At 44.0% G+C, this 16,449-nt stretch overlaps 1 pseudogene; it reads left to right on the forward strand.

Moving 5' to 3' along the window:
- The first annotated feature begins 603 nt into the window (after positions 1-603).
- Positions 604-3,954, forward strand: LOC112854347 (large ribosomal subunit protein uL11 pseudogene; annotated as a pseudogene).
- Positions 3,955-16,449: the final 12,495 nt, after the last annotated feature.

Below are 16,449 nucleotides of genomic sequence, written 5' to 3' on the forward strand. Positions count from 1 at the left end.
GGGTTCAGTCTATTGTCTGGATCTGCCTCTTCCCTTCATAATTCCCCACCCCCAATCCACACACTCCAGATTGGGGGCAATTTTACAGAGAAGATGGCAAAGACGATTTCTATCATGCAGTACCAACATGATAAAAACAGAACAAAACAAAAAGCTATCAGACATTTCTATTTGCTCTTTTGGGATCTGCTCTCAATTCCAGAGCCATTAATCATCCTTTCCCATGGGAGTCAATCCTTCTTGATTCTTTTTCTTTCTTCCTGGATTTGTCTGTTTAGGAACATTAAACTCCTCCCCTTCCCATTTATTAAACAGAGCTTTTCTCTTCCTCGTGGAAACTAGGCACCAGCCCAAAACCCATGTCCTTAAAGCTTGTTTCTATCCCCTCAATAGGCTTATAAAACCAATTCCACCCCCCCCCAAAAAAAATCCATGTCCCTTCTGAATAAAGAATTCTTGTAATAACCACTAAGAAGAAAAAAACATTTCTTCACTTTATGACATGAAATCTCAGAAGAGATATTTGCATTCAAGTTGTAGGGACATTTCACTCTAACCCTCAATGTTTTGTCCAAGTGAAAGCCCAGTACAGTAATTTCCACAATGATGTGAGTTTGTTATAAGCACTGTTTCCTCTAATATATTTATGGGGTTCCTATGGTCATCTCTCCCTCTACTCATCAACAAGAATGCATTGCGCTGTGTGTATTATGCAGGGTCTCAACCCAGTTTATCCTTTCCCAAATTCTCCAGTAGAATATTCTTGGAGACAGCCATCCCTACACCTTTACGTGAGCTAACCTGCAGGCTCATACAACTTCATTCAATTCATGTACTCAAAATTTTGAAGGATTGTACCTTAAGTCACTCAAGCCCGTTGAGGGTAGCAGGGCATCTATGTCCCGGGTGAATTCAGCAGTGACCCCCAAAACCCATCAAGGACACAGGAAAGTTAATAATAATAATTAACTAGAATGGTGGTTGGAAATTTGCTATGCCTGGTTGCCCAGGTCGCAAACTTTGACTCTGCAGTACTCCATTATGTTCAAATGGCATCACCTACTGTATTCTCAGATGTGACTCTGCCCTCCTACTCCCAATATCAACCCCTATGGCTCCCATTTATAAAACTGGGCATATGTCTCCAGCTCCTTCTGATTTCTTCTTCTATTACCTCCCCAATTCCCCAGCCACTGCAAGGACTAATGTCCTGTTCTACTTTTACTAGACAAACAAAATGGGGTGAGGCACTGAGAGGAAGCTGTATCTGCCACAAGATGTTATCAAATGCTGTAAGGATTACAACAGAGACAACTCTTGATGGGGACAAAGAGCGTTCAAGGTCATGTTCAAGGAGTTCCTGGTTCCTGACATGAGACAACCACAGTCATTCACTTATTTTACTTATTCGTATGCTATAATCACTCAATAATTGTTACTATTATACTTTAAATGGTTAAAATTTAGATTAATTAAAAATAAGAAAAATAAAGGTTCTATTTGACTTTTATTTTTTTTTTTCTTCTCCAATACTTTTTCTTTCTTTCTTTACGTAGACCCGTTTGTCACTATCTCATTTTCCTTTTACCTGAAGCACTTCTAAAACATTTCTTAGAGGACAGGTCTAACAGTGATGAATTTCCTCAGTTTTTTCCTAAGAAAGTTTTTGTTTCTCCTTAACTTTTGGAGAATAATTTTCCAGGATACAGAGAGTAAGAGCCATATTTTTCACTTTTGAAGTGGGTGTTGACAGATAAGCAAGGGAAGGAGGTTAAAATGTTCCATACAGTAATGCATTAGAGTCGGTGAAATAGTATAAATTCATGTTTAGATTAATATAGATACAAGTAGATATATATCTGCATGCAAACACAAGCATACCCACGTGGTATAGTATACACACGTATAGTATGTATACTATATAGTATACACACATATATTTCCTTTCTCTGTCCCCTGAGAGGACCTAGAAACAAGGACACCTCAATAGCAAGGAACATACCTAGCACCCAGATCTTGGTTCTAATATCATTTTTGATGTAAAGAAACTGTGCTTCCTGGAGAAAAATGGTGTTGTAGGACTAGGGCAGGAAATACACAAAGTGAACCTAGAGCATCTTAGAAGGCCAGAAAGGAAGGAAACGCTCAAACAACAAAATATATTGATGAGGGTATGTTCAAAGGACACAAGAGACAACTGAGAAAGCTCCCAATGGCCAAAGTTGGAACAATTTGAGCGACAACATAAATGATGTTGTACAGTTGATCCTTGAACAACATGGGTTTGAACTGTGCGGGTCCACTTAACTGTGAACTCTTTTCAATAGATACAGTACAATACTGTAAATGTATTGTCTTTTCCTTATGATTTCTTAAATAATGTTTTCCTTCTTTTACCTTACTTTATCATAAGCATACAGTATATAATACATATACAAACTGTTTGTTAATCAACCATTCATGTTATTGCTAAGACTTCCAGTCAATAGTAGGCTATTAGTAAAGTTTTAAGAAATCAAAAGTTATATGTAAATTTTTGACTGCATAGGAGGTCGGCACCCAAACCCCTGTATTACCCAAGGGTCAACTGTAATCGATTATAGCCCAAAATATAAAGTAAATATTCATGAGTCCATACTGATATAAATAAATGACTGAATAAGTAAATCATTATGGAGAGGAGATAAATCTCCTATGCAGCATTACAAATAAATTATGTAGATACTCAGCCCTCTACAAGGTAGAGCAGAACTCTTTGTAACTCTCCAGGTGGGGATGGTACATAATGACTTCCTACCAAAAAGCAAAATATGAAAAGAGGGGGGAGAGTAACTTCACAGTGGAGAAGCCTGACAAATACTTTCTCAGTCAGGTGATCAAGGTCAATATCAACAGTGATGTCATATTGAGAACATGTACCCTTGATGTAAGAATGGCTCTTTACCTCTATGATCTTCCTCCCAAGAACACAAAACCCCAGTCTAATTATGAGAAAAGGCATCACACAAATCCCGGTAGAGGGGCATTCTAAAATTTTAAAATACACCTGACCAGTACTCCCCCAAACTATCAAGATCATCAAAACCAAAGAAAGTGTGAAAAACTATCCCAGCCAAGGGGAGCCTAAGAAAACATGATAACTAAATGAAATATAGTATCCTGGATGGGATCCTGAAACAGAAAAAGGACAGTAGGTAAAAACTAAGGGAATGTGCATAAAGTATAGACCTTAGGTCTATAATCTAATATATCAATATTAGTTCATTTATTTTGGCAAATGCACCATCTAATGTAAGATGTTACTAATAAGAGTAATAAGAGAAACAGGGTATGGAATATATGGGAACCCTCTACATTACCTTCATGATATTTTTGTAAATATAATACTATCCTAGCTTTTGGCTTTCAGCTGGGAGGAGGCAAAAGTGCAACTGTTTTCAGTCCTCCTGAATCTAGGCTCATCCAACACCAGTCACCTCCACCACGTGGCCCAAGTTGACCCCAACAAGATCAATGTTGTATATCTGAAGTGCACCAGTGGGGAAGTCGGCGCCGCATCTGTCCTGGCTCCGAAGATCGACCCCTTGGGTCTATCTCCAAAAACTGTTGGTGATAACATCACCGAGGCAGCTGGTGATTGGAAGGGTCTGAGGATGACAGTGAAACTGACCCAGGCCGAGATTGAAGTGGAACCTTCTGCCTCTGCCCTAATTATCAAAGCCCTCAAGGAACCACTAAAAGGCAGAAAGAAGCAGAAAAACATCACGCACAGTGGAAATATCACTTTTGATAAGTTGTCAACATTGTCCAACAGATGTGGCACTGATCTCTAGCAGAGAACTCTCTGGAATCATAAAAGAGATCCTGGGGACTGCCTAATCTGTGGACTGCAATGTTGATGGGCACCAACCTCATAACATCAATGCTGGTATAGTGGAATGCCCAGCTAGTTAAGAACTACAAAGGGAAATGTTTCAGTAAAGGATCATTTGACAACCAAAAAATAAAAATAAAAAATAACTCTCTTAAAAAAATTAAATTTATTTGAAAACAAAGGAGCATAAACTTCTGGATGAATATGACAATCCAAGAGAGGAAGCATTTTCAATCGATACTCTTTGGTTTTTTCCAACTGAATTGAAAATATCAGTATACAAAAGTTGCACATATTTAATGTTATATACATTTCGGTGAGTTTGGATATATACGTACCTGATAGACTTTGCTCAAAAGAAAAATTCTCTTAGCCTTGGTCAGGTGCTCACCCTGTCCTCCACTGTGACTCTCAGAGGTAGCTGAGGAGGGTTGTTTCATATCATTAGCGGCTATCAACACTGCATCCACTACATGGAAAGTTCTATGCTACGCTCCTTAAATAGATTATCGCCTGACCCTTGTACAGATAGGGAAGAGGCAGAGCAGACACCCCTAGGTGCCGGGGCAGCGTTTATTCACTTGCAGAATATTTTGTTTAGGGCAGGAATACAGTCAGTTGTTCTCCAGACAACCTGCCCTGAGCTGGTTTGGCGGGGGGGGGGGGGGGGGGGGGGGGGTCTCATACAGGCTGCCTCCCAGGTTCCGGTGCCACCCTTCTCTGCTTCTTTCCTTCTGTCTGTCTGGAATGCAGACACGAGGATCTGGGCAAGCAACCTACTATGAATGTGAGGCAGGGAGCAAGAGGACAAAAGACTCACCTAAGGGCAGCATGGAAAGAGAGGATCCTGGTACACAGATGACACTGAGAGCCACTGTGCTATCGCAGGACTTCGTTTTGTGTGAGAAAGCAAATCCTTAATTGGTTAAGCTATTCTCTTGTGTTTCCGCTGTATGGATTTGAGCATAACTCTAATAGAAGAGCCATGTGGCTTGCCTAGGGCTTCATACATAGGGCCTGACACACCTGGACCCAACATCAGGTCGGTGCGACCCCGCAGCTTGAAACTGCAGCCATTTTCCTTCCTTTTACATTTGTGGCCATTGCTCCCCGTGAACAGCTCTATCCCAGGTCTTCCCAGCTCCTGAGTTTCAATATTGACTTTATAATTGAGGTTCTCAAGGGGCATCTCCTGGGATCACCCTCCGGCTCCTTCTGGGCCCGGCCACCCCAGGCAGCAAGCCCACCCCTGCGTGCACCCCCGGGGCCCTGGGATGCGGGGCTCGGACAAAGCAGACCAGGGGCGCACGCAGTTTTCAGCTCCAGCTCAAATTCATCACGACACCCTCACTGGCCCTTTGATCTTGTCATGAGACACCTGTTCTTCCTAAGCCACATCTGTCCCCCCCCCAACTCCCACACGACTCATTTTAATCACCAAAGCAAATAATCAGTGTCTAGCCTGGGGTCAGAGTCCTGGGTTACAAGGAGGGAAGGTGATGGCAGCAGTGACTGTAAGGTGGCCCACGGTGAGCACAGCGGGAGGGATACCCTCTCAGCCCTCCCTTCCCATTCCTCTCCTCCCCACCACACCGCCATCAAACCCTGCTTTCTGTCTCCTGCCTTTGGTGAATACTATTCTTACCACATCAAGAGCAGCTGCTTTGGGAAAAAATAAATCAGTAAAGACCACTATCCCTGACTTGAGTCCTTTGTTCACCTCCATCGGCCCAGGGCTGCCAGGACCTCCAGGGAGCTCTGTGCCAGCAGCCTGGGTGCCCTGAGCAGCGCTGGCTCAGTCTGCTGTAGGCGGAGACCAGGAGCTGGACCACTCCAGAACTAACGCGCCGTGGACCTGAACACAGGGTGTCACGATGCCCCACCTCCTCTACTCTGATGCTTCTGAATCTCACTGCTGAGAACTAAACTGCTCAGAGACCAGGGGCAGGGTGCTCGGCTCATCTGGGAATTCACAGTCCCTAACGGCGCCTGGTGGAGGGGGTGGTGCCTGGTGAGCACTGGAGGCAGGAATCCGGGAGCAGCGTGCACCTGTTGTGCGGCCAGTCCTGGCCTCTCTGCAGAGATGCGGCTCCTTAAACCTGCTTTCTTCTGGCCACCGTTATCTGATGCCCCATGGACACCCACGAGGAGCAGTTACCCAGTAGAAATCGATCAGCCCCTCTTCCCCAGCCAGCCTCCAGGCTCCACATATAGAAGGGCAGAGTCTCCTCTGGCTCTTTCTTCTTTCCTTCCTCCTCCCCACCGTCCCTTTCCACTGATATGTCATAGCCTGGGCTTTGCCGCCTGGACTGTCCACGGCTGGTCAGTGTTGTCACGCATATATTTCCATCTTACCTGTATTTGAAGCCCTCACAGTATAGACCTGCCTCCCTCCATCTCCAGGCTCATTATTCCTCCAGCACACTTGCTCCTCAAGGCCCATCCTAAAAGCTCCCCTTTCCATTTAATCTCCCCTCACTCCACACGGTGAAAGTGGATTACACCCTTCTGAAGCCCCAAGAGGCCTGCTTCTGTCTCTCTCCCTCTCAGAGCAGCTTTTGTTCTCTACCCAATCTTGCACTAGATGGTGCATACATCTTGTCTAAGCTGACCGTGGGGCAGGACCATCTCTGCATCCTGTATGGTCCTGAGGCCGCTCATTTTCCATGGCGGGCACTCAGGAAAGAATAGCATCCTGGTGGGGTACCTGGGTGGCTCAGTCAGTTAAGCGTCCGACTTCGGCTCAGGTCATGATCCACAGTTCGTGGGTTTGAGCCCCGCGTTGGGCTCTGTGCTGACAGCTCGGAGCCTGGAGCCGGCTTCAGATTCTGTGTCTCCCTCACTCTCTCTGCCCCTCCCCGGCTCACACTCTGTCTCTTTCTCTCTCTCAAAAGTAAATAAACATTAAAAAAAAAAAAAAAAAAAAAAAGAATAGCATCCTGGAGCTAAAAGCAACCTCAGAGCTCACAAACCCTTCCCCAAGCACCCACATCCCATTGCAAAGGTGAGCAAGACCCTAGGAGAAAGGAAACAAATCCCTCAAGGTCACAACCCTTATGGCAGCATTAGCGTCAGATGATAGCAGAGATATGAAATAAATATGTCAGACTTGGTATTGTAGAACATTTGTAGAATTCCAAACGTCAGTGTGGAATTTGAGCTCTGATCTCTCACGGTTGATATATAAACAATAAAGAAAAAAGCTAAGATGGATTGAAATTCTCACGATGTGCAGGTACACTGCTGGGAACTCTAGGCGACCTAGCTCGTGTCATCCTCACAACAGCCCTATAACTTAGGGCTATTTTTGCCCCCACTTTCCAGATGATCCCAAGTCTTAGAGAGACTAAGCAACTTTCCCAAGTCATACATACTGGTTAAATGTTTGAGAAAAGTTTGAAACTAGTCAGTCTCACATAAGAAGTCACACTCTGAAACCAACACATTAAGTCACTCAAACTCCCTGGGTCTCGATTCTACCATCTGTGAAATAGGCATAATAGTAGTTTATTGTCATGACATACGACATACATGAAATAGCTACAGAGTGTACATCGCTCTCTACAGTTCAGTGAAGACTCCAGAGATCTGAATATTCGTCTCGGTTCCTGCAGTTAACAGCCATCCGGCCTGGGGTACACAACACCTCACCTCTCTGTGCCTCTGTTTCCACATCTATAAAGTGAGGAGCTTGACCAGATGATATTTAAGGCTTCAGCTACTATATTCTGAGCATCTTCATGGTGAATCTTCTGATGGGAATCTGCTAATATCCAGTTGATTTTGCTCTGTGCTGGGTCACATGCTCATTGATATGTGGTGCCATTGGCATGATGTACCATGTTCATTGACATGCCAGGCTTGCCTCAAGCTTTGCACACAAGAGCAAAGCTTCATGTAAAATATTCTTTCAGTGTTTGCTGTCACTTAGGTTAAGGGCAATACTTGGAAAGGGATTTTTCTCTGCACTTAACTAATAATATTATTTTGCACAATACTATCCATATGTTACTAACATTAAAACTTAGAAATATGTCTTTGAGTTCACTTCATGGAATATAAATAAATATGCTTAATTATTTTTAATAATTCCATAATGTATGTAATATAAATTTACCTAAAATTTACTTTGTTTTTGCTACTTTCATTCAATATTGTTTGAAATATTTTTCTTGATTCAACATAGTTCTATAATTTTAGAGCTTGCATAAAATTTCATTGCACTGAAGTACATAATTTATTAAACTTTATTGTTGGGTATTTAGGTTATTTCCAATTTTCCTTGGATTTAAGTACACATTTGTGAAACAGTGGATTTCTGGGTTAGATTGAGGCATTGTGCACCATCTAAATTTGGCAACAAATAAAGTCCAATTTTTCAATTCTAAGTGAAAGGACACACTAATATTACCCAACAGTGAAGTTCCCATATAAGGCTCTGTGTTAGACCCAAAAGCTTAAGCTTCTAGGGCAAAGAGCTAGTATGTAATGATTTTTTAATTTACTTCTTCATCATCCATTTATTCAATCTATCTAAATATTTATTCTAGGCATACTGTGTTCTAAGTACTCTGCTAGGTTCCGATGATATGGGTAGAATGCCTTCCCTGACCTTGTGGGATTTATAATCTAGTAAAGAAACAGACAGTACAGCAATAAAACAAACATGCATGAGAGATCACATATGGAAAAAGAATCTACATATATTTAGGTCATTACCGTGTATTTACCTGGGCAAGTTATGTAACATTTCTGTATTTCATTGTCTTCATTTGTGAACTAGAGAAAATAACAGTTAACATGTGTAAATGCTTAAAAGAGTCCTTGGCACATACTAAGCACTCAATATGTTTTAGTTGTTATTGGTTTTTGTATTAATTATCCACTGCTACTTAACAAATCACCTCCAAATTTAGCAGCTTAAAACAACAGGCATTTATCATGTCACATAGCGTCTGATGGCCAGGGATCTGGAAGCAGGCTAGCGGGGTGGTTCTGAGTCAGGGTCACTCGTGAGGCGATAGTCATCTGAAGGCTCAGCTACAATGGGGGAATCTGCTTTCAAGATGTCTCCTCCGCGTGGCTGTTGGCAGGAGGCCTCGGTTCCTTTTCCTGCGGATTTCTCTGTAGGGCTGTTTCAGTGTCCTTACACTATGTCCAACTTTCCCTATCGTGAGTGATCCCAAAGAGAGGAGGAGGAGGCAATGTCTTTCATGACCTAGTCTTGGAAGCTCAGTACACCATCACCTCCACTCTATTTGTTAAACATGAATCATTAAGCCCTGATTTCACTTAAGGAGAGAAGACTTAGGGTCCACTTTTCGAGCTGTGTCAAAGAGCTCGTGGACACACTGTAAAATGCCATGCAGATGCGGAAGGACCACTCAGCACCTGTGCCACAGCAGGGTCCCCTCCGCTCCTCGGTGCCCCTGTCAGTAGAACAGTAACACAACGCAACCCATGCATAAAGCTCATTTACTGAGATGCCTTCCATAAACCTCACCCCATTCCTACAACCTCCTGCTCACCTTCATCACCAGATCTACACAGTAACTCTTTTGTCTCTGGTTTCATGGTAAATCAGGGCAAGCAAGAGATCAATGCTTCAACTTTTTTAAATGCAAACTGTCCTCGATTCCTTTCAATACATCTGTCTAAATAAAATTCCTTTATTTTAGAAAAGAAGCATCTGTGTCCTGAGAGATGCAGGGAAGCCTGCTGGTGGAAATCCACAGCAGCAAACTAGAGGCTAACTTCCACATTCCGTGGGCCGGGTCAGCCTGCGCCCAGAATACCTCTTCTAGCCCTCCCCACAGCTGCCCAACAGGTTTCACTTGACCTTCAGTTTTGTCGTAGACCTATTGTCTTCAGTCGTGTTAGTCTTCCCTTGGGAGGATTTTTGCCAGTCCTACTGTATTTTTTTAAGCTTATTTATTTCTTCTTTGATAGAGAGAGTTAGAGTGTGAGCAGGGAAGGGACAGAGAGAGAGAGGGGGTGAGAGGATCCCAAGAAGGCTCCACATTGTCAGGGCAGAGCCCAACGTGGGGTTCAAACTCACAAACCATGAAATCGTACCTGAGCTGAAATCAAGACTCGGATGCTTAACTGACTGAGCCACCAGTCCCACTGTATTTGTAAAAATTCATATATTTATAAGGTGCCACATCCTTGGCATAAGTTATCTTCAATCATTACTTCAACTTCCAAAACCAACTATTAGTCCTCATTGTGAATGAGAAACCCGGGTCTCAGAGACATCAAGGTACTTGCACCAGTTTCACACAGTGATGGAAGTTCAAAGCTAGGCTTGCTGAACTCCATATCTGCTTCTGTCCACGATGTTGCCACTCTTTGGGGTTTTATTTCGGAGCCACAAGACCGCAGAACCCTGCGGTCATTCAAGTTGTCCTCAGATATGCCGGCTTATTTGCAAACCTTTCCCAGAAGGCTGTCCCCACCTCCCCGCCATGCCAGTGAGATGCCACCCACATGCAGGGCTGCCTGATATAACATACGGAATGTCCAGTTAAATTTGCATTTCAAATAATTTTGCTAGTATAAATCTGTCTCCCTTACTTAAGCTAAAAAGTAGTCTGTTGTTGAAATGCGAGTTTCATGCAGTCGCTGCAGACAAGAATGCTCGTGACTCTCCCTCACCATGGCAGATCTGGAGAGCTGAACAGATCCTAAGGTTTCCGATTTCTTCACACAACCACAGAGTGGATGTGGGACCCAGACCACGAAAGCTCTCAGGTCCGTGTTTCTGCAGTGGAGAACGGGGCAGAATGTCCCGGGAAGCTGGGGCTTCTGGTAACACTGAGATGCAATGCCCTTGGCAGTTTCACGTCGGGTAAATGCAAGGTAGTTAAAACTGCCTTCTTATATTTCCTTTCTGTTCGGTCAGAGGTGAGTTTAAGTGTGGAGACCAGATTCTGTGGGGGTTATTTGCTGCAAAATTGTCACCACAAGTCCACGCTTTTTCAACGCTCATGTGTTTTTGAAGGGCCCCGTTGCCTTTTAGTAAGCACACCACAGCTGGGAAGAGTCTACAGCAAACCCAAATAAGGCAGGCTCTGTGGGATTAAACTTTGCTTTTAGTGACAAACCAAGTTGGCTGGGACAGATGGACACCACTGTCGTCCTACACTGTCTTTGCCCAAATCCTGGCTGACCTCTCAGTCATCCCTGCATGCAGCCACAGCTGGAAAAGAGGATATGCTCCTGCCCGTGGTTCTGCAGGCTCTTTGGACATATGTGTGTTTTCGGGGGCGAAGTCCACCAAAACTCCCTTAGGATAAAGTGCCAAAATTCTAGAGCGTGTTCCAAGCTCTCTGTGACTCTCCCGCCTCCAGTCACAGTGGTCTTTCAGATCCCCAAATGATTTCCTTTCCTGGAATGTTCTCATTCCTTCTTCTGGAGAACACCTACTGACACTTCGGGTAGCAGCTGAAATATGGTCGCTGAAGGGCGGCTTTGGCCCAGCCCTACCCATGTCCCCATCACAGCTAGGTCAGGTTTGCCGATTGGCCACATTTCACGCGCTCGGGAGCCACATGTAGCTCCTGGCTAGGGTAGCAGTACGGATATGGGACATTTCCACCAGCACAGAAGAATACATTTCCTTAAAAAGAGATGTCAAATAAGGGTTTGTTTTGCTTTTCTTCCCAGTGCCCTATGGAATTGTCTCTGGTGGCGTTTTCTACTCACATTCTGCGAGTCCCTCTCAAAGCTTTGTGCCCTGGCCTTCCACGTCCTCTAGGATACAGATCCTAGAGGATACAGATCTAATGTTTTGGTGCACATCTCTCTAGATAGCCCCAGGTACTGTCCTTGATGACTTCATCCGTCCTCATGATAATTTCCACGAGGCAGCCCAAGCTCTTGCTTTTAATGAATTTACTCTTTCAAAATCAAAATATGATAAGAGAGAAAGAGATCCAGATAAAGGTGCCTGGTCAATAATTTCCTGAAATCAATGTTTGCTTGTCCTGGGATAATAACCTTCTTCTGGAAAACAAAAGAGCCAAGAGCTGAATACAGAGATATCCATTCTTCTTACTGAACATGGCAGGGAGGCTAAAACAGAGCTTCCAGAAGCTGTGGGCACCTCCCGTTTCCCACTGCGCCCCTCACCTGGCAGAGGGCTTTCCTCTTGGAAAGTGCTTCCTAGATTCTTCCACTCTCTTCTGCTCTTAACGATCTCTCTTTCCATACATCAGCTTGCCTTTCTCAAAGAGAAAATCAAAAAGCTATTTATTCTCCACGTATATAAAGAGATAACTGCTGTGAAGTGAATACTGTACGTGAATGAATAAGTGAACGGAATGAATACAGCTCCAGATTCCGTTCCCTGGCAGAAATTCTGCAGTCAGTCTGTCTCCATATTCAAGGTAATCACACCCCTGAGCCCCCCTCATCCTTGAGCATATCTCAGGAGAGAGGGAGAGAAAAAGGAGCAGAAGTCCTTGCCCATCTCCCAACCTATGAAGGAAATAGAAGAAGAGGTGTTGTTCAAGGTATGTGCATCCCAGATGAGGGATTTCTGGGGCTCAGGCCTTAGGCTTTAAGACCCAAGGGGAAACACATTCTCTGTTTTCTCTATTCCCTAGTATTGTTCAAAAGCAATCTGATTAGTAGAAAACAGGCCTGGGGACAAGTCTCAGAGCTCCACTTCTATGGGGAGTGCACTGTCTCCAACAGTGCAGGCAGGCATATCGGGCTGGTTGGGTTCTTTCCCACTGCCAACCTTGCTCGGCCAGTGTCCGGGCCCCCACCGGGAGCAACAGGGCCCAAGAGCAGCTCCTGGCCCCTGTGAAAATTGTTTGGAGGTTTGGAGGTAGAAAAACAGACATTAATAGGAGATTGGGGGTGGAGGGAAGCTATTGTGTCCTTGTAAGTCGAGATTTCAAAGGATGGGAAGACAAGAGGGGATGTTGTCGTAGGACAACGTAGGACCACGACCCTGGGATATGAGGGCACTAACCATGGATTCATTGGAAAAAGAGGGATACCTTTCAGTATAGCTGCAGCTTTTGAGTGTTTGGTAGACATTAGAAGCCAGAAAGCAGTAGGGGTACCAGGCTGTGTAGACGGGTGCTCAGAAGCCTGTGTGCAAAAGTGGGAGGAAAAATTTAGATGGGCCCAAATGTAGCAGGCTCACCCTTTTTTTTTAAACTTTTTTTTAACGTTTATTTATTTTTGAGACAGAGAGAGACAGAGCATGAACAGGGGAGGGGCAGAGAGGGAGAGGGAGACACAGAATCAGAAGCAGGCTCCAGGCTCCGGGCCATCAGCCCAGAGCCCGACGCAGGGCTCGAACTCACGGACCGTGAGATCGTGACCTGAGCTGAAGTCGGACGCTTAACCAACTGAGCCACCCAGGCGCCCCACAGGCTCACCCTTTTTAACTCACACTACAACTGCTTGTTTTTGTCTATAGTTCGACTGGCCTCCTTCATGAGCCCCAACCACTGGTGATTGAGAAAAACAATCATCTATATGTTCAAACTAATTTATTCTGATCATTTACTTCACACGATCTTTAGGGGGGGTGGCGATAGAAGGGCTAAGTCCCTCAGACACCCTCCCTGTTCTTTTCCCCTGGAATGACATCTGGGGTAGGAGATGAGCATGTGCAGAGGCTTCTAAGTGAAGGCGGCCCTGACCTGACGTGCCAATACCTACATACGAGTTTTACAGCCTCTCTCTTTGCCTTTTCTTCAAAACAGCTCTCAGGGTTTGGTTTTGGGTTTGTTGGCTCATGGATAAATGCTAGGCAGACATTCATTTTATGATTGGGGGGGATGAATAAGGAATTAAAAAGTTACAGAGAGGGAGGGAGGCAAACCAAGAGACTCTTGGATACTGAAAACAAACTGAGGGGTTGATGGGGGGGTGGGGGAGAGGGGAAAGTGGGTGATGGGCATTCAGGAGGGTACTTGTTGGGATGAGCACTGGGTGTTGTAAGGAAACCATTCTGTCAATAAATTATATTAAAACAAAAACAAAAACAAAAACAAACTGTGTGTGCTAAGGGTGGGGCACAGGTAACTGCCATGCTTCCCTATAGACAGGATGCTGAGAGCTTGGGAGGCCTTGGGGGCTTATTAGGATGAGGGGTTCCAACTTTTACCACAGCCCCTTTGTGACAGAAAGTCACAAAAAAGATGGCTTCTCTCTCTTTTTCATATGCTTCCGTGCTCCCATTTCTCCCGCATTGCCTCAAAATTTTCTGAAACCCCCCATTAGTCGCTGACCCACCCTACCCAAACCCATTCCATCCCCTTAAAAGGATTTGTTCTCTTTAGGGTTTCATTAATTATAGGAGGAGGAAAAAAGTTTTATTTTTTTTTTAATTTTTTTTTTAATTTTTTTTTTCAACGTTTATTTATTTTTGGGACAGAGAGAGACAGAGCATGAACGGGGGAGGGGCAGAGAGAGAGGGAGACACAGAATCGGAAACGGGCTCCAGGCTCTGAGCCACCAGCCCAGAGCCTGACGCGGGGCTCGAACTCACGGACCGCGAGATAGTGACCTGGCTGAAGTCGGACGCTTAACCGACTGCGCCACCCAGGCGCCCCCAAAGTTTTAAAAACTATATGCCCCGACTTCACTTTGGTGTTCTAGTGGATGGTCCTTCGGTTCTACTTTTGATTTTTGCTTTAAACCAAAAACTTGATATAAAGTTGTTTTAATTTTAAGTTTCTAAGTAGTAAGGATTATTGGGGGTGGGGGGGTTGCTTGTTTTTCTGCAGGGGTTTGGAGGGCACTGGGGGAGATGGGAGTTGATGTACTTTCTTTCTTTCTTTCTTTCTAAAAATACATAATTGGGGGCGCCTGGGTGGCTCAGTCGGTTGAGCGTCCGACTTCGGCTCAGGTCATGATCTCGCGGTCCGTGAGTTCGAGCCCGGCGTCGGGCTCTGTGCTGACCGCTCAGAGCCTGGAGCCTGTTTCCGATACTGTGTCTCCCTCTCTCTCTGACCCTCCCCCGTTCATGCTCTGTCTCTCTCTGTCTCAAAAATAAATAAACGTTAAAAAAAATTTTAAAAAAATACATAATTGTATTCAAGTCCATGGATATGGATCCTTGTTTTCTGTTTGGGGTATTTGCCGTCCCTACCAACCAACAGAAATGCCCTCTGTGTCCTCATCGGAGTTCGTTCTGTGGCCGTTCCTCGGATGTTTGCAAGGAAGGTGTGCTAATCTGTGTATTTTGTGTGTAAAATCTTTCAAAGCTTTCAAACCCTCTGTGGGTTCTGCCTTTGGGACAATGTTTAGAAATGCCACGCTCTCCTCGGGGTTATAGAGACTCACCTATATTGTTTCAGGGCATAAGGCTTTCAGATTTTGTATTTCAAACTTTAATCAATTTGAATTAAATCTGGCATGTGATAGAGGCCTATATCTCTTTCTGTTCTTTCCAAACGATTACCCAATCAGCCCTGGGTTCTAAATAACCAAGGCACCTTTTACCTCTCATTCAGCTTCACACTATACTCCATCAATATGCATGTGTCTGTTTCAGAACCATATGTTCTCACATCTGTTGGCAAAATTCTCTCTTTACTCTTCTTATGTAACAACTTCGTAGCTAGTAGCAGTCATATTTCTTTCCACTCGCTAGGTTTTAAAAAAAGCAACCATGGGGCATGTTCGATCGGAATTGTTCTCAACGTATGGAAAAATGAGGGAGAATCCACATCCTCCGATGACGTCTTTCCATTTTCTGAGCATTTAGCATCAAATCCCTAATCATCGATGCTTGGACATACAACTTTCCTTCAATGTCTCTGGAACAAATGTGTTCTGCGGGAATATGATCAACAAGATAATATTTTATGACACGGTAAAAGAGGAATCTGTTCTGTATCACCTTTGCTTTAAGTCTTACCTAAGCCTTTTTAGAGAAACTGTAACTATTCCCTCATGAATAGTCATCAGTTTTGTGATGCCCAACAGTCCACCAGACCATGCATCTAAGAATGAATTAAGATCAATTCTCACCTCCAAATCAGCCACCTGCCAACATTTAATTGACTCCTATGTAACACTCCGTCTCTGTAGGTCAATTCATTTAGTTAACTGAATGTACATTTTTGCAACTAATTTATCTTGAAAGTCTCGTTAGAAATAACATTGCTCAAAATTAATCATTTTCTGGGTAACTTATTGGAAAGTTTTATGGTCATGCTGGGGGACTGCAAATACTCAGAACATTTCTGGAATCACTGCGGTTGCATTTTACAGTTCTGAACTCAGAGGCCTAGGACCTGTTTGTCCTGTGTTTCAGGAATAGTATCAGGACTGTTTTACTCCTGCTCAAATGCATTTCTTTGTTCCACTTCTGTGTGAAGATTGAATGGCCTTCTTTCCAGGAACAAGTCTTTTCAGACACTGTAGTTGTACTCAAGACCAGTCAGACCATTTACGTTTCTGAATGTTTGGATCAGATCTTCTTTGGGACACACATCAGGTCTGCTTCAGGCCTTTCTTTAGCATAACCTCAACCTGTTCCTCGACCTTTGTCCAAAATGTCATTGTGAAACATGTATCCAGAGCCACAGCTGTTTTTCACA

Source organism: Puma concolor, chromosome D2 (assembly GCF_028749965.1).
Source record: "Puma concolor isolate L17-30 chromosome D2, mPumCon1.1.hap2, whole genome shotgun sequence".
In the NCBI taxonomy this organism is placed as follows: domain Eukaryota; kingdom Metazoa; phylum Chordata; class Mammalia; order Carnivora; family Felidae; genus Puma; species Puma concolor.